Here is a 23533-nt window from a genome sequence, read left to right on the forward strand (position 1 = left end):
CCCCTTGCTTCCTCTGCTCCTCCCCTTCCCTCTGAGCTTCCCTCTATTTCTCTGCTGGAAATCTTAAATAATAAAATACTACTTTAGTCTTTCCTAAAACAACCACAGATCCAAAGCCTTGCAGCACTGTATTCCGGAGCCCCAGCATAGCCGCGTGCTCAGCACCAGGCAATGGTGAATCTAAAGCCAGCAAAGGGGGAGGGGAGGAGGGAAGAGAGAAGAGATAGGGAGAGGCGGGAGAAAGAGAGAGGGAGAGGGGGAGGAGAGAGAGGGAGAGGAGAGCGTGAGCGCGCGCAAGCTAGCGAGCAAACCAGAGAGACGAGAGAGGGACCAGGAGAAAGACCCAGAGAAAGAGAAGAGGAAGCCGAGCTCTGTGAGGACTCAATCTCCAACTTGTTTCAATTCATTCATCCTTCTCTTCTCTCTGCCTCGGGGAAGTGACTGTGGCGCTTGGTAAGGAACATAGATGTCCCTCCTTCCCCCTCCCCCAAGCTCAGGTCTCCTTTAGCGATAGCCTCTCTCCCCCGTACTGAGAGTCTCCTTGGGTTGGCCGGGGAGGCGAGACAAGCTCTGCAGCTGTGATGCTATCCTGGGTTCCCCAGTGGGGCTGGTGGAAGCCCAGAGTTGGCATCTGGGCAGGGAGGCACTGGGGTAAAACCTGATTTGGGGAGGGGGGTTGTGATGTGGTGTATGCGCGATTTGCTTCATTGTCAGTGAATTGTTTTGTTCCTTTTTGGAAACAGGTCAGCCTTGACCTTGCAAATTGCCTGGGGGGCCAGCAGCTGCTGCAGAAAGCCACCCAGTGTCCCCTAGCCAGAGCAGACAGCACAGTCATGACCCCCCAGACAGCCCTAGGCACGGGGGTGGGGTAATGGCTGGAGCTTCCTTCCTCATTTAACTCTTTCTCTGCAGCTGTTTCTCATTGCTGAAATTGAGAAAGAGGGAGAATACCATGCAGCTCTTTTCCCCATCTCCCTTTTACCTTTCCCAGATGCAACTGAGTGGAAAGTTGTAAATAACTGCTTCTTTTGAAAGCAGCTTGAGACCTCCCCCCTTCTTTTAAGGGGTTCATTGTGGGGTTGGGCCCGAGTTCCTTTACAAACTTGGGAGGCTTCTCTTGCTTCTCTGTGGGAAGCCCCATTGCCTGCCCACTCCCCATCCTAGGTAGTTGTATAGACAGGCTAGACCAGGGATTCAGATACCCTACCCCATCCCACTGGCAGGCATGGTGTAAGTCCAGCTGTGTCCTTGAGAAGGAAGAAACACCTGATGGTTTGTCTGGAATTGGCTTCCCAGTTTGCTGGTCCTCTCATTGTGGCTGAGGGTGGCATAGGCAGGAGAACTGGGGGAGGGGTGGCTTTTGGATTTAGAGCAGGGTGAGAAGCCAGGATTCCTGCTGCGAATTGTATGGTTTATTGAGGATCAGTAGGTTCTGGGTGTCTGGAGCTATGCAAAGACTGGCTGAAGCTGTTGTAGTAGCTGTCTCCTACCCTCTGAACTGGTAGGAGAAGGGATCTGGTTGCTTGATGGGAGCTTTTTGAGTTAGCAACACTGTCATGCCCATGGTAGTAATTATTACATCAACAATACTAATTGCTAACATTGTTGAGTGCCTCGTATGTTTTTGATCTTAGGCTGAGGGTTTAATGTGTATTCTTACACCGACACTACAAAGCAGATACTATTATTCTTGGTTTACTGATGAGGAAACTGAAGCACAGAGAGGTTAAGTAACTGTCCAAGGTTACAGAGTAATTACATGTCCCAATTGGGAATTAAAACACAGGCAACCTGGTTTTAGAATGCATGGTCTTGACCATTAAGCACTACTACCTTCTTGGGGAAAATTTTGCGCCTTTGCTGGTTAGGTGTGTAGGTGTGAGAGGGAGGGTACTGCTTGGCAAAAAAAAAAAAAAAAAAAAAAGGAAAGTAGTAGCGTAGCCTTTGTGTAGAGTAACAGGAACTTAAATTGGGGCATAGTGGCTGGCCATTGTGGAACCAAGCCTCACCTGGGTTTCCTGGAGAAGCTGCCCTAAAGGCTTTCCTTGGCCAGCCTGCTTTCCTTTGAAAAGGCTACCTGGAAAGACTTCGCTTTTTCACTGTCATAACCTCATCCATCTCACATCCAGCAAAAGACTGCTTTTTTTCAGGACCAAATCTTGCTCTTATTTTCTGAGAGCTTAGAGTCACCTTGTCCTGAAAATTTTAGAATATTAAAAACCTTGGAACTGGAAGGTCATTAAGCTGTACTTCTCCACCCAGTTCTTCAATTTGTCCGAAGCATTCAATTCATTGACTGATTTCTATTTGATCTCCCTGCAGTGACAGGAGCTCATTAGATGGCTCTTTTTATCTTTGAGCAATTCTGATTGCCAGAAAGTAATCCCCATTATAAACCAAGGTCTGTCTCCCTGTAACTTGTATTCATTGCTTCTTTGGGACTAGTTGCAACAAATTTGCTTCTTCTTAATAATAGTTCTTCAGACAGTGAAGACAGCAGTCATACCTCTCCCCTCAAAGCCTCAGAACTGACAAGATCACAAGTAAAGATCATCGTTTGCCTCATTTTGGAAGCTAGATTTTTATTAATATGACCCAGTATCCCATCCTCTTGTTTGTCAGTCACAAACTGAGCATACTTAGCTTTTTAAAGCAGCCTTGATAGTGTATGTTCTCTTCCTTGGAAAAGCTTGCTATTTGGTATCAAGTGGACTCATGCGAACAAAGCAGCTCTGTTTTTTCCCCATAAAGACCAGAAATCAGTTAGTCCTAGTCCTTCTGAAGCCCCAGAATGTCCATATAGCAGCCAGACAATGGGCATGTGGGAAGATTTGAGCAACAGGAATTTAGGGCAATTATCATAAAGGAGACACTTGAAATAGTGGTGATTCAAGGTTCACATGGTATATGGAAGGTAGAAGAATAAATTCTTGTATCAGAAAGTATCTGAGAAACAATGACATCACTGAGGGGATGGTGCAGAGACTGGGTGGGATAGGAGTGAGCACCAGTGTGTTAGAGTGGAGAACTGACCTGGGTGTTAGGGAACTTGAGTTTTATTCCTAGCTCTGTAATTTGTCGGTTACCTTGTACACCTGAGTACCTCTCCATGGACCTCAGTTTTTCCATCTAAAAATGATGATGAGGTGGATTGTATCACCAAGGGTCTTTCAGCTCCTCTATCTGAAGTAAATTATAAAGCCTCTATCTGAAGTAAATTATAAAGTCTCAGGGTTCTAAGGGCTTCAGAAATCATCTAGGCCAATGCTTCTCAAATTTTAATGTGCAAAAGAGTCTCCTGGGGATCTTGTTAAAATGCTAATTCTGACTCAGAGGGTCTGGGGGTACAACGTGAGATTTTCCATTTTAACAAACTACCAGGTAATCCTGAATCTACTGTTCCAGTGCTTTTCAAATTACCTTGTTGAAAGACCAGTTTTTTAAAAATTTTCCTATCCATCACAGACTGTTACTTTAGTAAAATACATTATGAATTATTAGAAAATGAAAGAAAAGACAAAATATAAACTCACATTTTTATTACTAGATTCAACAGACAAAAATATTTTTAAATTGCTATGATATTTTATAAGTGTTTATTTTGAATTTCTGCTCCTGGGTCATTACTGCCTGGCAATAATAGTTTGCAGACAGTCATTGATCTGTAGACCACACTTTGAACAGCACTAGTCTAGGCTACCAGTACTTTAAGAGGCCCAGATTTGGCCCAGTTGTAATTTCAAAGTCATTTTTGCCAAATGATTTTTCACCATCAGGTTAAATGTCTCCTTTGACAAGGAACTTAATATCCTTTCAAAGTAGCATCACTTGTTGTGACTGTCATAAGGTTTTTTTAAAGCTTTTATAAATGCACCTCTTAGATTATATATTCTAAGCAAGTAAATTGTCACTCCAATTTATTGTACTATCAGCTACTATCCTAGTGTGTGGCATAGAGTAGGTGTTTAATAAATGTTCATTAAGTGAATGAGCAAGTCACTTGGTGTTAGTTATGCCTTTTGGAGCCATACATTCATTAAAGAAAGGTAATGTTGGTTTCCTTCCAGCATTTGGGAGGCAGTATTTATCCTATTTTATAAATTTCTAATAGTGAATATAAGGCCAATTTACCTGGAATCCCAATTTTATTTTAAAGGAATTATAGCAAGCCAGGCAAAGATTTTATATGCCCTAAGTCCCAAGTCTTTACCTTTAAATCAATTGTTCATCAATTCAGTGGTTCAACGTTTATTCAGTGATGTGGTTAAGCACCATGTAGATAATAAGCACAATGCCAATAATACAAGGGTGAGCAAAACAGACATGGCCTTTGCTTACTTGGAACTTATAGTTTGATGGGGAAGAGGCCATAAATCAGATACTCACACAACTGTTATTTCAGTCAGTAATGAATGCTATGAAGGAGAAGTATGAGGGTGGGGCTATGAAGGTATAGAACAGAAAAAACTCATCTCGTGTGGGGTTTAAGAAAAGCTTCCTTGAGGAAGTGATATTAAGGGTGAGTAGAGACATGGAGGTGGGGTAGGGTTATTGTGAGGGTAGAGCAGTTTTGTAGATGAAGAGAAGAGCATGCATGAGGGCCTTGAGATGCATAGTGAATTTGAAAAATTGAACAAAAGCTGATGTGGTTGAAGTGGCCATTGTAAGGATTTTGATGTTTATTTCAGAAACACAGGGACTGATAAAATCTTTTTAAGTAGGATGACTGATATAGCCTAAACTGAATCCATTCAGTATAAGGTTACTAAGTGCTATGAACCAAAGGCGATGTGGGAGATACAGGCTGATTTAGGAATAGCCTCTGCTGTCCAAGATGACACAGTCAAGTAAGAGAGAGAAGAAATATACAAACAACTATAATTTTAGGAGAATGTAATCCAAACGCATAAAATAAGGGTATGCAAGGAGATCAAAGGCAGCTTCCCAGAAGTGGTGTTTGAACTGGGCTTCAAAGATTAAGCAAACTTTGGAGGTACAGTTTGGTGTTCTAGGAAGAGGCCAGAAAAACAGAGGACATGTATTAGGAACAGTGAGGAGCTTAGTTATGTTGGAGTAAAATGTATGGTAAATGTATGTAAGAAATATTTGGCAAAATAGGTAGAGAGCTTGGCTGTAAATAATATTAAATGCTAGCTTGGAGAATTAGAACTTTCTTCTATATGCAGTAGAGAGGCAACACCCTTATTTTATGGATAAGCTAACTGATCCTGATATGGGGAGTCACTTGATTTGACTGAGGTCACACAGCCCAGCAAAAGGTACTGGGTACAGTTGAAAGAAATGTGGAATTGGAGCTCTCAAAATATGTCAACTGGAGAGAGTGATTTGAGAGTCATTGATATAGAGGCAGTACTTGAAGTGTAAAGAAGGGATCCAAAGATCTCTTCTTTGGGGAATGCTTATGCTTTAGGATATGGGAAAACAAAGATGAGCTTGTGGGAAGGCTACAGAGGAGAGGGGAGGCCTGTGGAAGGAACATTTGAGAATACATTATTATGAAAGAGCCAACAGTGGAGAGGTCTTATCCATTAGTTGGACAAATATTTATTGAGTACATACCATTTCTAAACATGGAGAATGTAATGGTGAGCAAAATAAACATGGTTGTTGCCACCTTTGGGTTCATGGTTTAGATAGTGAGATAGACATTATTCTACAAACTATTGAATTATATAGCTGTACATTGTGATTCGTGTATAGAGGAAAATATACTGCTTTAAGAAGGAAGGCGTGGTTACCATTATTAGACTTGTCAGCAGGACTGTGTACTGACAAACAACACCCAGTTTCTAATAGTCCTCCCATTATGATGCTCACAGTGCTTAATAAAAGACTGGATGATCATATCCATTTTGCTGTTGTTTGGCAGATGATAGTGCTTTAAGGAAAGGTAAGAGTCCCTCTAGTCTCATGTCCACAAAAGCACAGGCTTATTTGAAACCAGGTTATATGTCATGTTGCTTAACTGAAATTCTCAATGAGTCAGCACTCTTCCCAGATCTTCATTCTCCCCATTCTACAAGTTAGAGAAAGACACACTTGATAAGAAAAAAAAATATGAAGACTGGATATTAAAAATTTCTCTGAAAATGTCATTTCAGATAGCCTAGTCTGGATTCTAGTCTTGGTTTGGATGCTGACTTAGTTTCTTGTGACAAATCACTTGTTTGAGCTTCTGTTTCCATAACTGTAAATTAGGAAGGTTGGACTAGGCCCAGCTGAAAGATTCTATAGTTTATGCTCTATTCTTTACTACATCCTCATGGTCCTGTGCTGGTAGTTCAGGCTCAATCACTTATTTAAGCAACACTAAGGATTTTATATGGAATTCTGAAGGTTGCTAATTTTGGTGGAAGTATTCATAGGGCTTAGAAGAGATCACAGGAATGCCCTTTCCTCGTTCTATTCCTGAGATTGCTGAAATCATCACTCTTCTGAAAGTTAAGAAAAGAACTGACTGTGTTCTAAAATCTGTAGTAACTCTGTGTACTGGGTGATATTTTCACCACAGCTGGTTTTAAAATGAACTAAGGACACTGCAAAGAAAATGGTGCGGGATACTGTGGAACAGAGGCAAGATGATTATCTCATATTCTGAAATGTAGTGGTCCAGACAGTCTGTTCCTAGGGGGAAGATATATGGTAAAGGGAAATATTGGTTGGTTAATAGAAAAACATTTTTGGTACTTAAAACATGATTTTAAAGGTATTGATGTTTATACACAATGTCTCCTCAGTATATACAGAAGGAAGAATAAAAATCTCCAGGATGTATATTTTGAAGGGTACTCTTTTCTGTTTAAAAATGATTTCTTAAAAGGAATCAAGTATTACATAGATTTTTTGAAGGGAAGGGAGGTGGATGGGGGTAGAATTATGTAAGTGATCATAGCATAAAGTAACTTTTTTAAATAGTACAAGAGGAGCTCAGAAATAGCAGGGTCCTTACCAATCATATAATGGCAGTCTTATCAACCAGGACATATGGTCATTTATTTTCAGTGTGAATAGTTCCAGGAAAGGTTGCTTAATACTGCCTGATAACTGTGATTGTTAGCAAGTTCTTCTTCATACTGACTGACCTGAAATCTGTCTTCTGAATCCAACCCATGGGTTGCTCCTTGGAGCAACAGGAGTGCTAATGTCTATTTCCTTGCCCTGTAATTAGCCATTCAAAAGTTTAAAGATAGTTTGTTCTTTTTATCTTTTCTCCAGTCCATATATTCCCAATTCTTGAGCTCATGTGACATATTTTGAGTATCTTCTATAGGAGATGCTGAAGTTTTCAGTATCACCCTTAATACATAATATCCAAAGCTGGACCCAGTATTCTAGGCATGGCTGATTAGCACCACCATTTAACAAATTTTGTATTTATTCATCTTCCTTAAGACTGTAATATCTACTTCTATTTTTTTTCTATTCATAAAATGAAACAGCCTCATAATAGAAAATTTTTAAAACTGGAGAGAAAACACAAATCACCTCTCAATACCTTATCCAAAGACAACTTGCTCTGCTTCCTCCAGGATGTGTTTCCATGTTTACATAATTGGGATCATACCTTATCTGTACTATTTCATATCTGGCTTCTCCATTGGTATTGTACTGTGAGCATTTTACCATGTCATTCACCAGCTTTCAGACAATTTTAAATGGCTTCATAATTTTCAGTTGTACAATTTATACCTACTTTAATTATTTAACAGATCCTGTATTAGTCATTTAAATTATTTTTAATTATAACTTATCACGAATAGCCCTGCAATGTATACCTTTATGCATAAATCTTTGCTTCTTTGAACCTCACCTCTTTTAGGTCTTTATTCAAATATTACCTCCATAATGTCTCCTATAACAATTATCCATAAAAATGCAAACCCTTCTCCAACACTCACTCTTCTCTTTTCTTGCTTTATTTTTTCTCCCTGATCTGTATCATAACCTAATAGTTGAGATATTTTCTAATTTATTGTCTGGATCTTTGTATTAAAATGTAAGCCCTTTGAGCACAGAGATTTTTCTTTACTTTGTATTCACTATTGTATCTCCCAGTACCTAGAGCAATGTATGATACATTGTAGATCCTTACTAGATATTTGTTGAATAAATGATTTTCTTAAGATGGGTTTTTATAAGAGGCATTATTGGACCTGAGGATTAAATTTTTAAAGGCTCTTGATATATGTGTGAAGTTGTCTCACTGTGTAAGATGGACAATTTCTGCTCATACACCTATACCAAAACTGGCTACTGTCATTCTTTTAAAATCTGCCTGTATAATAGAGGCTAAACGATATCTTACTGTTTTAATACGTTTCTTTTATTATACTGAGCATGAATATTGTCTTGGGTTTCTTGGTCACTTTTGTTCCCTTCCTATCAACATATATTCATGACCTGTATAATTTTTCTATTGAGAACTTGTATGTTTCTTATTCATTTGTACGGACAATGTATACATTTAATAGACATTAGACCTTTCTTCTGTGATATATGTGGAAAATATTTCCCAGGTTTGTGTTTTAAATGAACTTTTATGCACAAACATTTATGTAATTATATATATCTTTCCATTTATTTTTTTCTGATGAATTTATGTGTTAGTTTTTCCCCACCCAAATTAGATAAGTGCTTAAATGGATTTTTTTTTTCATTTTATTGCTTATATTTATTTAATCCTTCCAGAATTATTGGTGTGTGGTATGAGGTAATTTTCTAAATTGTTTTCCCTTTCAATTTTTCACAATAATAAATATTGAATAATTAATCCTTTCCCACTGTTCTGTGATGTCACCTTTAATATGTGTAAATTGTTATATATATAGTAGATTCTCTTTGGGATTTATCTAATTTCCATATTTTGTAGCCTGACTCTGTCCTAGTTACAAAGTTTAAATATTTTTGTAGCTTTAAAAAATTTTTTATTACCTCAGCTCTTCTACTTACCAGCTGTATGGAATCTGACCCTCTATATGTCTATTTGTATAGAGTATATAATAGTAAAATTTATGTTTTGCTTTTAATTTTGTGAAGGGGGTCTTTCTATCATTATTTCTGCAATTTATTATGGCTGGTATACAGGGAACTTGCTATTTATAATTTTAATTTCTATTTCTTTATTTTGCTCAAATTTATTATGAATTTATCATTTCTTGTTTCTTATTTTTTAATTTTGAAGACTTTAAAATGTTTAGAAACTCAGAGAAGCATCTAAAACAATGAACAAATAAGTACATGTATACTGCTTAGAATGAACAAGTGTTAACATTTTGTCATTTCTGCTTCAGATATATTTAATGAAATAAATAAAACATTACAGATAAACTTTACTTTCCCGTGTTTAGCTCAGCTTTATTTCTCTTCACATCCTTCCAGAACACAAAACCTAGAGCCACTCACACTTGCTTCTTTTTCTTTTAATTAAGTTTTTATTTAATGCCAGGAAAGTTAACATACACTATTATATTGATTTCAGGTGTACAATATAGTGATTCACTACTTCCATATAACACCTGGTGCTCATCACAAGTACGCTCCTTAATCCCCATCACCTGTTCCACCCATCCCCCTGCCCGCCTCCCCTCCAGTGACTATCAGTTTCTTCCCTATAATTAAGAGTCTGTTTCTTGATTTGTCTCTTTTTTCCCTTTGCTTGTGTATTATGTTTTTAAAATTCCACATATGAATGAAATCATATGGATTTGTCTTTCTCTGAATGACATATTTCGCTTAGCATTATACCCTCTAGTTCTATCCATGTCATTGTAAATGGCAAGATTTCATTTTTTAAAAAATATTTTATTTATTTATTTGTCAGAGAGAGAGAGACCACACACACAAACAGGGGAAGGGGCAGGCAGAGCAGGCAGAGGGAGAAGCAGGCTACCCAGTGAGCAGGGAGCCTGATGCAGGGCTCGATCGTGGGACCCTGGGATCATGATCTGAGCCGAAGGCAGATGCTTAACCGACTGAGCCACCCAGGCGTCCCAAGATTTCATTTTTTATGGTCAAATAATATTCCACTGTATATAAACCACATCTTCTTTATTTGTTCATCAGTCCACAGACACTTGGGCTGCTTCCATAACTTGGCTATTGTGAATAATGCCACTGTAAACATAGGGGTGCGTGTATCCCTTTAAATTAGTGTTTTTGTATTCTTTGGGTAAATATCCAGTAGTGCGAATGCTGGATCATAGGGCAGTTCTATTTTTAACTTTTTGAGGAAACTCCACACTTTTTCAGAGCGGCTGCATCAGTTTGCATTCCCACCAACAGTGCAAGAGGGTTCCCCTTTTTCCATATCCTCACCAATACCTGTTGTTTCTTGTGTTGTTGATTTTAGCCATTCTGACAGGTGTGAGGTGTTATCTCATTGTAGTTTTGATTTGCATTTCCCTGATGGTAAGTGATAATGATTATTTTTTCGGGCGCCTGGGTGGCTTAGTCGGTTAAGCGACTGCCTTCGGCTCAGGTCATGATCCTGGAGTCCCGGGATCGAGTCCCGCATCGGGCTCCCTGCTCAGCGGGGAGTCTGCTTCTCCCTCTGACCCTCCTCCCTCTCGTGCTCTCTGTCTCTCATTCTCTCTCTCGCAAATAAATAAATAAAATCTTTAAAAAAAAAAAAATGATTATTTTTTCATGTGTCTTGTTGGCCATCTGGATGTCTTTGGAGAAATGTCTGTTCATGTCTTCTGCCCATTTCTTAATTGGATTTTTTTTTGGTGTTGAGTTTTGTAAGTTCTTTATATATTTTGGATACCCTTCATCAGATATGTCATTTGCAAATATCTTCTCCCATTCTGTAGATTGCTTTTTAGTTTTGTTGATTGTTTCCTTTGCTGTGCAGGAGTTTTGTATTTTGATGTAGTGCCAATAGTTTATTTTTGCTTTTATTTTCCTTGCCTCAGGACACATATCTAGAAAAAAGTTGCTAAGTCTGATATCAGAGAGGTTACTGCCTGTCCTCTCTTCTAGGATTTTTATGACTTCAGGTCTCATATTTAGGTCTTTAATCCATTTTGAATTTATTTTTGTGTATGATGTAAGAAAGTGGTCCAGTTTCATTCTTTTGCACGTTGCTGTCCAGTTTTCCCAACACCATTTGTTGAAGAGACTGTCTTTTTTCCATTGGATATTCTTTCCTGTTTTGTTGAAGATTAATTGACCATATATTTGTGGTTTCATTTCTGGGTTTTCTATTCTGTTCTATTGATCTATGTGTCTATTTTTGTGCCAGTACCATATTGTTTTGATCATTATAGCTTTGTAATATAAATTGAAGTCTGCACTTGTGCTGCTGCCATCTTTTCTTTTCTTTTTTTAAATTATGTTCAGTTAGCCAACATATAGTACATCATTAGTTTTTGATGTAGTATTCAACAATTTATTAGTTGTGTGTAACTCCCAGTACTCATCACATCTTTGCTTTTCTTTTTCAACATTGCTGTGACTATTCAGGGTCTTTTGTGCTCCCATACAGATTTTAGGGTTGTTTATTCTAGTTCTGTGAAAAATGCTGTTGGTATTTTGATAGGGATTGCATTCAATCTGTAAATTGTTTTGGGTAATATAGACATTTTAACAAAATTTGTTCTTCCAATCCATAAGCATGGAATGTCTTTCCATATTTTTGTGTCATCTTCAGTTTCTTTCATCAGTGTTTTATAGTTTTCAGAGTACATGTCTTTCACCTCTTTGGTTAGGTTTATTCCTAGGTATCTTACTATTTTGAGTGCAATTATAAATGGGGTTGTTTTCTTAATTTCTCTTTCTGCTGTTTCATTATTGGTGTATAGAAATACAACAGATTTCTCTAGATTGATTTTGTATCCTGCAACTTTACTCAATCATTTATCAGTTCTAGCAGTTTTTTGGTGGAGTCTTCAGGGTTTTCTGTATAGAGTATCATGTCATCTGCAAATAGTGAATGTTCTATTTCTTCCTTACCAATTTGGATTCCTTTTATTTCTTTTTGTTGTCTGCTGTGGCTAGGAATTCCAGTACTATGGTGAATAAAAGTGGTGAGAGTGGACACCTTTGTCTTATTCCTGACCTTCTGGGAAAAGCTTTCAGTTTTCCCCATTAAGGATGATGTTAGCAATGGGTTTTTCATAGATGGCCTTTATGATGTTGGGGTATGTTCCCTCTAAACCTATTGTGTTGAGGGTTTTTATCATGAATGGATGTTGTACTTTGTCAAATGCTCTTTATGCATCTATTGAAATGATCATATGGTTCTTATCCTTTCTCGTATTAATGTGATGTATCACATTGATTGTTTTGTGACTACTGAGTCACCCTTGCAACCCAGGAATAAATCCCCCTCGATCATGGTGAATAATTTTTTTAATGTATTTTTTAATTTGGTTTGCTAGTATTTCGTTGAGGATTTTTGCCTGTATGTTGATCAGGGATAATGGCCTGTAGTTCTCTTTTATAGTGGTGTCTTTATCTGGGTTTGGTGTCAGGGTAATGCTGGCCTCATGAAATGAATTTGGAAGTTTTCTTTCCTTTTCTGTATTTTGCAATAGTTTAAGAAGAATAGGGGGGCACCTGGGTGGCTCAGTCGGTTAAGCATCTGCCTTCGGCTCAGGTCATGATTCCAGGGTCCTGGGATCAAGTCCCGTATCAGGATCCCTGCTGACTGGGGAGCCTCTTTCTTCTTCTCACTCTACCTGCCACTCCCCTTGCTTGTGCTTTCTCTTTCTCTCTGTCAAATAAATAAATAAAATCTTAAAAAAAAGAAGAATAAGTATTAAATCTTCTTTAAATGTTTGGTTGAATCTGCCTGTGAAGCCATCTGGTCCTGGACTTTTGTTTGTTGGGAGTTTTTTGATTACTGATTTAATTTCTTTGCTGGTTATCAGTCTGTTCAAATTTTCTATTTCCTCCTTTTTAAGTTTTGGTAGTTTATATTTCTAGGAATTTAACCATTTCTTCTAGGTTGTCCAATTTGTTGGCATATAGCTTTTCATAATATTTTCTTAAGATTGTTTATTTCTGTGGTGGTGCTTATTATTTCTACTCTGTCATTTGTGATTTTGTTTGAGCCCTTTCTCTTTTTTTCTTGTAAGTCTGCCTAGAGGTTTGTCAATTTTATTGAGTTTTTCAAAGAACCAGCTCCTTGTTTCATTGATCTATTCTATGGTTTTTTCTTTTCTTTTCTTTTTCTTTTTCTTTTTTTTTTTTTTTTTTAGTTTCTAATCATTTTTCTCTGTTCCAATCTTTATCATTTCTTGCAGAGCTGGTTTAGTGGTCATGAAGTCCTTTGGTTTTTGTTTGTCTAGGAAACTCTTTATGTTTCCTTCTATTCTGAATGATAGCCTTGCTGGATGGGGTATTCTTGGCTGCAGCTTTTTCCCATTTAGCACTTTGAGTATACCATGTCACTCCCTTCTGTCTTGCAAAGTTTATTTTGAAGAATCTCCTGCTACTCTTATGGGTTTTCCCTTATAAGTTAATGACTTATTTTGTCTTGCTGCTTTTAAACTTGTTTCTTTATCACAATATTTGCAAATTTAATTATAATATATCTTGGTGTGGGTCTGCTTTTGTTGATTCTGTTGAGGGCTCTCTGTGCATCCTGGAATAGGATATCTGTTTCCTTCTCCAGATTAGGGAAGTTTTCAACTATTATTTCTTCAAATAAATTTTCTCCCCCTCCGATTCCCCCCCTTCATTTTTCCCTTCCTTCTCCTAATGTCCTCCATGCTATTCCTTATGTTCCACAAATAAGTGAAACCATATGATAATTGACTTTCTCTGCTTGACTTATTTCACTTAGCATAATCTCCTCCAGTCCTATCCATGTTGATGTAAAAGTTGGGTATTCATCCTTTCTGATGGCTGAGTAATATTCCATTGTATATGTGGACCACATCTTCTTTATCCATTTGTCTGTTGAAGGGCATCTCGGCTCTTTCCACAGTTTGGCTATTGTGGACATTGCTGCTATGAACACTGGGGTGCATATGGACTCTGAGAAACAAACTGAGGGTTTTAGAGGAGGGGAGTGGGGGGATGGGTTAGCCCGGTGATGGGTATTAAGGAGGGCACATATTGCATGGAGCACTGGGCGTTACAGGCAAACAATGAATCATGGAACACTACATCAAATACTAATGATATACTGTATGGTAACTGACATAACATAATAAAATTAAAAAAAATTTCTGCCCCCTTTCCTCTTTTTCTGGGACTCCTATAATATGAATATTATTATGTTTGATGGAGACACTGAGTTCCCTAAGTCTATTCTTGTTTTGCATAATTTTTTTCTCTCTCTTTTGTTCAGCTTGATTACTTTCCATTACTCTGTCTTCTAGGTCGCTAATTCATTCCTCTGCTTCTTTCATCCTACTGTTCATTCTATCAAGCATATTTCTCATTTCCTTTTTTGTGCCCTTTATCTCTGCTATGTTAGTCCTCATCTCTGTGTTAAGTGTCTCCCTCATGTCTTCTACTCTTTTCTCAAGCCCAGTGATTATCCTTACGATCATTGCTTTAAATTCTCTATCAGGCATGTTACTTCTATCTTTTTTGCTTAGATGTCTGGCTGTGGCCTTGTCCTGTTCTTTCATTTGGGATAATTTTCTCTGTCTCCTCATTTTATCTGCCTCTCTGTGTCTGTTTCTCTGTGTTAAGAAAGTCAGCTGTGTCTTCTGCTCTTGAAAGTAGTGATTTTAAGAAGAAATCCTGGAGTGCCTTGTAGTGCAGTGTCCCCTGTTCACCAGAACCTGGCACTTCAAGAGAGTCTCCTATGTGTATTGTTTATACCCTGTTCTTGTGTCTGTCACTCTACCTTTTAATGCAGTTGTCTGCACTGTCTCTGCCTGTTGTGGGCTGTGTTTGTTCTCTGTGGTGTTAGTGAGACCCAGGCAGGCCAGTTCTGAAGGGGTGTGGCCACTAGGGAACTTGGGAGCAGGGGGGCAGTGTTAGCAAAATTTGTGCTGGGCCACTAGTCTTATGCTGGATCACCTGAAGCAATGTGGCATCTGGAGGCTGTGTGCTGGGTTGGCCAGGTGTGTGAGGTTGGGTGTAGCACACTACAGTGGCTGAGGGCATGCAGTGTGGCCCATGGAGTTAGCAGTGGGTGAGCAACTGAGCACTGTGTGCCAAGGAGTGTTGGGCATGTGCTCCATGGCTCTGGGGTGTGAGATGGCAACTGGGGGCTTGGGGCTGGGTGCAGTGCCCTCAGTGACTGGGGATGCATGGCTAGGCACAGCACAGTGGATGTGTGCCCTGCCTGATGGCGGCTGTGCACTCAGTGGTTGGGCAGGGTGCCTGCATGTCTTTAACAAAATTTGCCCTGAGCCCAGGGCTGAGTCTGGCAGGCTTGGAGTGGGCGAGTCCTCAGGAGAACTCATTCATTGGTGTGGTGCACTGCTAGCAGATTAGGTAGCAAGTGTCTATGCAGCCCCACTTTTGGGGAAGTGTCTCTGTGCTTATGCTGGTGCTTGGGGGAGGAAATGGTGCCTACCAGGTCCCTTGTTTTTGAAGAAGCCCACTAACATGCTCCAAAATCAGTATGAACAGATCTGTCTCCTGTTTGCCCCAGGCATTATATAAAATGCCATTTCTATTTTGGCTCATCTCTGCAGTCTGCTGTCTCTTTAAGGGCCACAACTCAGCTATCACTTGCCCTCTGGCTTTGCCCAGTGCTGTCAACTGGCTTTTCAAGCTCCAGGCTTCAAGTCCCACTGGTTATACAAACTAATGGAATTCAGCCCCTCTGATTTTTAAAGCCAAACGCTATGTGGATTAGTCTTCCCTGTGTAACCTCCCTGGTGCGAGGGCCCATTTCTCTGCCCTCTCCATGCCCAGCTCCCTCCCTCCTGTGGGCAGCCTCCCTCTACCTTTCTGACTGTTCCAATCTTTCAGATGTAGCTTCTTCTCTATACTTAGTTGTGGAGTTTGTTCTGCCAGGCCTGGGATCACTCTCCAGTTTATTGACTTGGATGTGGATGATATCTACTTGTAAATGTGGGACAGGGTGAGCTCAGGGTCCTTCTACTCTGCCATCTTCACAAGCTCCCAATAGTGTTGTATTTTTAGTTTCAAATTTCAATTGTTTATTGCTGGTATATAGGAAAGTAATTGACTTTTGTATATTAATTTTGTATTTTGCCTTGTCTGCCTTTATTTTAGCCATTCTAGTGAGTGTGTAGTGGTAGCTCATTGTAGTTTAATTTGCATATCTCTGTGACTAATGATACTGAACATCTTTTCATGTGCTCACTGGCCATCTGTACATCTTCTTTAGAGAACTATATGTTCAAATTGCCCATTTTAAAATTGAGATATTTGTATTTCTGTTATTAAGCTATAAGATAAATGTATATTGCAATCCTTTAAAAGATAGGTATTTTGAAAAATATTTTCTCCCATTCTGTGATTTGTCTTTTCATTTTCTCTGTGGAGTTTGTATTATGACTTTTACCTTTTGTATTCTGAGAAGTCTTTGCCTTAACTAAGTTCAAAATGGTCTTCTCATTTGTTTTCTTCTAGAATTTTATAGTTTCAGTTCTTTGATTTACATCTTTGATGCATGTCTAGGTGACTTTTGTCTCTTGGGCAAGGTAGTTCCAGGCCTATGTATATTTTTTCATATGGATGCCCAATTTTTCCAGCATTATTTGTTGACAAGACTATCCTTTGCTCATTGAATTACCTTGGCACCTTTGTCCAAAATCAACTGACCATATATATGTGGGTCTATTTCTGGACTCTCTTCTGTCTGTGTAATTTATGTGTATAACCTTGCAACATTACCACACTGTATCAATTACTGTAGTTCAGTGATTCTCAACTGGGGCAATCTGCCTCCCTGGGCGGGGAGGGAACACTTGGCAATGTCTGGAGACATTTTTGATTGTCACTACTAGAGGTGAGGGCTACTGGCATCTAGTGGGTGGAGGCTAGGCAGCCACCACCAACAAAGTATTATCCAGATGAAAATGTTAATAGCATTGAGGTTGTGAAACTCTGCTATAGAATTATTATTATTATTTTTAAAGATTTTTATTTATTTATTTGTCAGAGAGAGAGAGAGAGATTGTGCACAAGCAGGGGGAGCAGCAGGCAGAGGGAGAAGCAGGCTCCCCACTGAGAAGGAGCCTGATGTGGGACTTGATCCCAGGACCCTGGGATCATTACCTGAGCCAAAAGCAGACACTTAACCAACTGAGCCACCCATGTGTCCCTCTGCTATAGAATTACAGTAAATCTTGAAATAAGGTATTATGGATCTTCCAGCTTTGTTTTTCATTAAAAAATATTTTGGCTGTTCTAGGTCCTTTGCATTTCCATATAAATTTTATAAACAACTAATCAGCTTTTCCAGCTGAAAGTTTTAATGGGACTGAAATAAATGTATACATTAATTTGGGGATAAATTACTTCTTAACAATCTTGAGTCTCCTGATATATGAACATGGTACAGTTTTGTATTATTTGTTTATTCTTTAAATGTTTTTATGGTTTTCAGTGTGTAGGTCTTGCATATATTTTGTTATATTCTAAGTAGTACATTTTTGATGCTATTATAAATAGCATTTAAAAATTTCTTTTGAATGATTACTGTTATATACAGAAATATAATTAATTTTTATATTGACTTTGTATCCTATGACCTTACAAAGCTCACTAATTCTAGTAGCTTTTTTTTTTTTTTTGATTGTTTGGCTTTTCTATGTAGATGATAATGTTGTCTAAAAATACATTTTTATTTCCTCTTTTCTAATTTGTATACTTCTCCCTGTTTTGTTTTGTTTTTGCTGTATTTGAACTGAATAGGGCATGTAATACAATGTTGAATAGAAGTGGTTAGAATAGATCTCCTTGTCTTGCTCCTGATCTTATTGGGGAAAGTATTGCATCTTTCACCACTAATATGAAATCAGCATTAAATTTTTCTTACATGTCATTTATAAGTTTGAGGGAGTTGCCTTCTATCCAAAGTTTGCTGAGGGATTTTATCATGAATGTATATTGGATTTTTTCAAATGTTTTTTCTGTATCTATTGAAATGATCTTTTTAAAAAGTCTGTTAATGTGCTGAATCACGGTGGTTACTTTTCCAGTGTTGAACCACCTTTGCAGTCTCAAGATAAAACTCTACTTGGTTATGATGTATTGTCCTTGTTATGTATTTCTGGATTCTAGTTGCTAATATTTTGTTAAAGTTTTTTTTTGTATGTTCATTAGAAATATTGACCTTTAATTTTCTTTTCTTAAATTTATTTGGTTATGGTACTTATTCTGGTCTCATAAAGTGAGTTGGGTAGTGTTTCTTTCTCTTCTATTTTCTGAAAGAGTGTGTAGAATTGGTGCTGTTTCTTCCTTAAGCACTTGGTAGAAATCACTACTGAAGCCATCTGGGCTTTTTGGAGGTTTTTGTTTGGAATTTTCTTTCTGATCAAGGTTTTAAACTATGAATTTAATTGATTTAATACATAAAGTTCTATTCATCTAGATTATCTATTTCTTCTTGAGAGTTGGCGATTTATGTCTTTCAAGAAATTTGTTCATCTCATCTACATTATCTCCATAAATTTGTTCATTAATGTTTCCTTGTTATCCTTGTAATGTTTGTAATATCTGTAGTGACATACTTGTCTTCATAACTGATAATGATAATTTTTATCTTCCTTCTTTTTCTCTGTCAGTTTGTGTAGAAGTTTACTAATTTTATTGATCTTCAGTGATTTTTAAAATTGTTTTCCTGTTTTCTCTTTCATTGAATTCTTCTATCTTTATTGTTTCCTTTCTTCTGCTTCCTTTGGATTTAATTTGCTCTTCATTTTCAAGTTTCTTTTTTTTTAATTCCCTTTATCTGTTTCACCTATCTCCCCCACCCTGCTCCAATCTACATTTCCTATGGCAACCGTCAGTTTTTTCTCTGTATTTAAGAGTCTATTTGCTGTTGTTGTCTGCTTGTTTCTTTGTTCATTTGTTGTTTTTTAGATTCTACATATAAGTGAAATCATATGGTGTTTGTCTTTCTCAGTCTGACTTATTTCACTTAGCATATTACTCTCTAGGTCTATCTATGTTGTTGCAAATGGCACAGTCTCATTCTCTTCTGTGGTTGAGTAATATTCCATTGAGTATATATATCACATCGTTTTTATTCATTTATCTATGGATGGACACTTGGGTTGCATCCATATCTTGGCTGTTACAAATAATGCTCTGATAAACATGTTACGCATTTATCTTTTCAAATTAGTGTTTTTGTTTTTTTGAGGATAAATACACAGTAGTGAAAGTATTGGATCTTATGGTATTTCTATTTTTAATTTTTTGAGGAACCTCCATACTGTTTTCCACAGTGGCTATACCAATTTACATTCCCACCAACAGTGCACAGGGTTCCTCTCTCTCTACATCTCCTCCAGCACTTGTTATTTCTTGTCTTTTTTATTTTAACCATTCTGAGAGGTATAAGGGGATACCTCATTGTGGTTTTGATTTGCATTTCCCTGATGATGAGTGATGTTGAGCAACTTTTCATGTGTCTGTTGGCCGTCTGTATGTTTTCTTTGGAAAAATATCTATTCATTCTCTGCCATTTTTAAAATCAGGTTGTTTGTTTTTGTTTTTGTTTTCTTTTGGTGTTGAGTTGCATAAGTTCTTTATGTATTTTGGCTAGTAACTCCTTATCAGATATATTATTTGCAAATATCTTCTTCCATTCAGTAGGTTGTCTTTTTGTTTTGCTGATGGTTTTCTTCACTGTGAAAAAGCTTTTTATTTTGATGTAGTCTCAATACCTTATTTTTGCTTTTGTTTCCCTTGCCTGAGGAGACCAATCTAAAAAAATGTTGCTAAGGCTGATGTCAGAGAAATTACTGCCTGCGTCATCTTCTAGGATTTTTATGATTTCAGGTCTCACTTTTAGGTCTTTAATCCATTGTGAGCTTATTTTTGTATATGATGTTAGAAAGTGGTCCAGTTTTATTCTTTTGCATGTACCTGTCCAGTTTTGCCAACACCATTTATTGAAAAGACTTTCTTTTCCCCATTGCATATTCCTGCCTCCTTTGTCAGAGATTAATTGACCATATAATTGTGGGTTTATTTCTGGGCTCTCTGTTCTGTTCTATTGATCTACATGTCTATTTTTGTGCCCTAGTGTTGTTCTTTTTAACAAACCTTGGAAAATATTTGACTTTAAACTCAATCCCCATATAATTTTGATAAAGGTCAAAACAAATTTTAAAAATCATAACAGAATATTATGAATAGCTTTAGGCCATTACATTCAAAAACAAAATAAATGGATAAATTCCTATGGAAATAATAGTAGAAATAGCAAACTGGAAGAAATAGAAAATTGAACCAGGAGGTTAAACATTAAATCCCCCTCCATATACCCTGTAGTAAAGAGGGAATGGGATCACACAAGAATCAAGTCAGTGTTATTAAACTATCATGAAAGTTAATCTTGCCTTCTGCAAACTGTTCCAGAAACTGAAAAAAGATGAAAAGCTATATAACCCATTTTGTGAGCTTAGTATAATGTTGATTTCAAAATTGAAGAGAAATAATAAAATCAACTTATGAACACAGATAAATTTTTAAAGTGAAAATAAATAAATACAACCACATATAGTACACAATCAAGTAGATTTGTCCAAGAAGTGCAAGGACGGTTCAATATTAAATAATCTATCAAAGCAATTCACAATTCTGAAAAAAAGAAGGGTCCAGAAGGGGTTGAATTACCTACAATAATTTAAAAATATGTATATTAACATTATATTAAAAGAAGTATATGAAAAGCTCAATAAATGAAAAAAAAGCATGCAATGAAAATCTCCTCTTATTCACGATAAAAATCTTAGCATACTAGAGATACAAGGAAACTTCCTTTATTTGATGAACAGTATCTACCAAAATCTACACCAAATGCTGTACTTAATGAAGACATTTTTAAAACAATCTCACTCAAATCAGGAACAAAACTAGAACTGCTGAATCCCTATCACTAAGCAATATTCTTTTCTATGTCCTAGCCAAAATAATTAGAAAGGAAATAATACATCAATATAAGAATTTCAAAAGGAAGAAAACATTGTTAATATATGCAAGAGATATGAAAAGCCATAGAAAAAATAAAAAATAACATAAGAATGAATAAGAATCTTCAAAATTGCTGTGTAGAAGACCAACTTACAGATATCAATTAAAAATGTAATAGAAAAAGGATCCTAATTGAAATGGACATGAAAATAAAAGGCATTTACCAAAATTTATCAAATGCAGCTAAATAAGTATATATCAAAGTATTTACAGCATTAAATGCTTCTATTAGACAAGAAAGAAAACTCACATCAATGACCTAAGATTCTACCTAAAAAATCTAAGATTTAAAAAACATCTAAGAACTAACCAAGATCTAATAAACCTGAAAATGTAGAAATGAACCCATGCTTACATGATCAATTAATCTATGACAATGGAGGCAAGAATATACAATGGGAAAAAGACAGTCTCTAGTAAATGGTGCTGGGAAAACTGGACAGCTACATGCAAAAGAATAAAACTGGACACAAAAATAAACTCAGATTAAAGACCTAAATGTGAAACCTGAAACCATAAAATTCCTAGAAGAATACATAGGCAGTAATTTCTTTGACATCAGTCTTAGCAACATTTTTCTAGATTGGTCTCCTCAGGCAAGGGAAACAAAAGCAAAAATAAGGTATTGAGACTACATCAAAATAAAAAGCTTTTTCACAGTGAAGAAAACCATCAGCAAAACAAAAAGACAACCTACTGAATGGAAGAAGATATTTGCAAATAATATATCTGATAAGGAGTTACTAGCCAAAATACATAAAGAACTTATGCAACTCAACACCAAAAGAAAACAAAAACAAAAACAACCAACCTGATTTTAAAAATTTTAAAATTAAAAAAAAAAGATTTAAAAATTCTATCTGTTATATTCATTCCTTTTAGGTCTGGCTGGATTATGATTTATTTGATCAGATCCCCAGTTCAGAACAAGTTCTTATATTGTCAGTTTGGGGTTTTTGTTCCATGAGGATACAAAAAGTCCAGTTTTTGAGCCAGTGGGTGATATGATACCAGTCTCAGTTGCATAGCTATTTCTGATACTTCCTATCACACTGGTAATACCTCAGTTTCCAATCTCAGCTGTGTGTACATATCATAGAAATTTTTAAGTCATAATGCACAGGTGGGAAATCCTTATTTCCCTTTCTGGTTTTCTTCAGTAATCTAACTTTGCTACCATGTGACAATTCCCACAGATTTGAACTCCTGGCTGCCTCTCGGTGTTCCCTAATAGGTGAGTGACTTTAGGTGTCTCTATTGCTAGGTTTATTTTGTTTGTTTGTTTTTTCAGCTCCATATTTCTCTCTTTTTTCTATTCTTTTTTAAGCAATTGTGGTTGTGTTTTTATTTTTAAATTATGTTTTATGATTTAGTTATCATTACTATAAAGTATTTTATGTTTGGAGCTGAGGAGGAGATTTTTCCTATATGAACCTACAGTGCTAGCTTGACATAATGATACCTTGGGATTTCTAGATGGATAATAATTTTCCTTTTGAATAATGACTACTCGCCATTTGAGGCCTTAGTTTTAAAGAGTTCTCCTTGATTAGTTTTCCATGCTTAATCTGTAATCATGGATTCTAACATTTATATACCTGAGTATCACTCTAGATTGTGAAGCAATGGAGGCATGGGTCTACATAGGCTGGGTCAAAATAGCAGAGGAATTTTTGTAGGTCAAGTGGGCAGCAATGGTTGCCTAAGCAGGAGGGTCTTGTTGTGACAGGAGGAAGAGACAGTAGTATATAAAAAAAAGTTATGATCACGAGGTTGATGTTGGAACTTGAAACAGAAATGGAGGAAATTGATGAGGTAGCAACTAACCTTTGGGTCTTCATTGGTTCCAGAAGGGTGAATGGCCCAATGGAGGTTTTTCTATGGGCTTAGGTCATCTGTAAGGTGGGAAGGCATAGTGCCAATGCATTAGAGATAGCGAGAGGAGGCTAATATGGCACTGACAGTGAGCAGCCAAGTAGTAGGAGTTCAGGCTGGAGAGAGAGGATTTTGCTAATTATTAAAGGACCTTTAAGGCCAAATTCAAGAGTTTATAGTCTTTTCCCAACTGTAGTAGGGAGGCTTTGAATAGTTTTTTTATTGTTGTTGTTTGTTTTTTTGTTTTTTGTTTTTTTTTAATTTTATTTTATTATGTTATGTTAGTCACCATACAAGGCTTTGAATAGTTTTAAGCAAAGGAGTAAAATAATTTGATCTGCCTTTTAATAGGTCCCTCAGGTTGCTGTTGAAGAATGATTTAATGCAGTTTAACAGTGAATGTAAGGAGACCAATACCACTTTAATAGGGTGTTATATGGAGAGAGGGAGAGGGAAGGAGGGAGGGAGAAGGAAGATGGTTTTGAGAGATATATTGGAAGTAGATTGATAGGAATAGTAAATTGAATATTTAGCAAACACTAGGAAG

At 37.1% G+C, this 23533-nt stretch overlaps 1 protein-coding gene across 3 annotated transcripts in view; it reads left to right on the forward strand.

The window, feature by feature from the left end:
• Nucleotides 1–245: 245 nt before the first annotated feature.
• GABRA3 (gamma-aminobutyric acid type A receptor subunit alpha3) overlaps nt 246–23533 on the forward strand; it is a 386726-nt gene continuing 363438 nt past the window's right edge. For 2 of the 3 annotated variants that reach the window (XM_078065248.1, XM_078065247.1), the window contains exon 1: nt 247–453. The gene's annotated coding sequence lies outside the window, so the exon portion shown is untranslated. Of the gene's footprint in view, nt 454–23533 lie in introns of all 3 variants that reach the window. The other variant, XM_078065249.1, reaches the window with a different exon arrangement.

The sequence above is a fragment of the Halichoerus grypus genome, chromosome X (genome assembly GCF_964656455.1).
Source record: "Halichoerus grypus chromosome X, mHalGry1.hap1.1, whole genome shotgun sequence".
NCBI classification, from domain to species: domain Eukaryota; kingdom Metazoa; phylum Chordata; class Mammalia; order Carnivora; family Phocidae; genus Halichoerus; species Halichoerus grypus.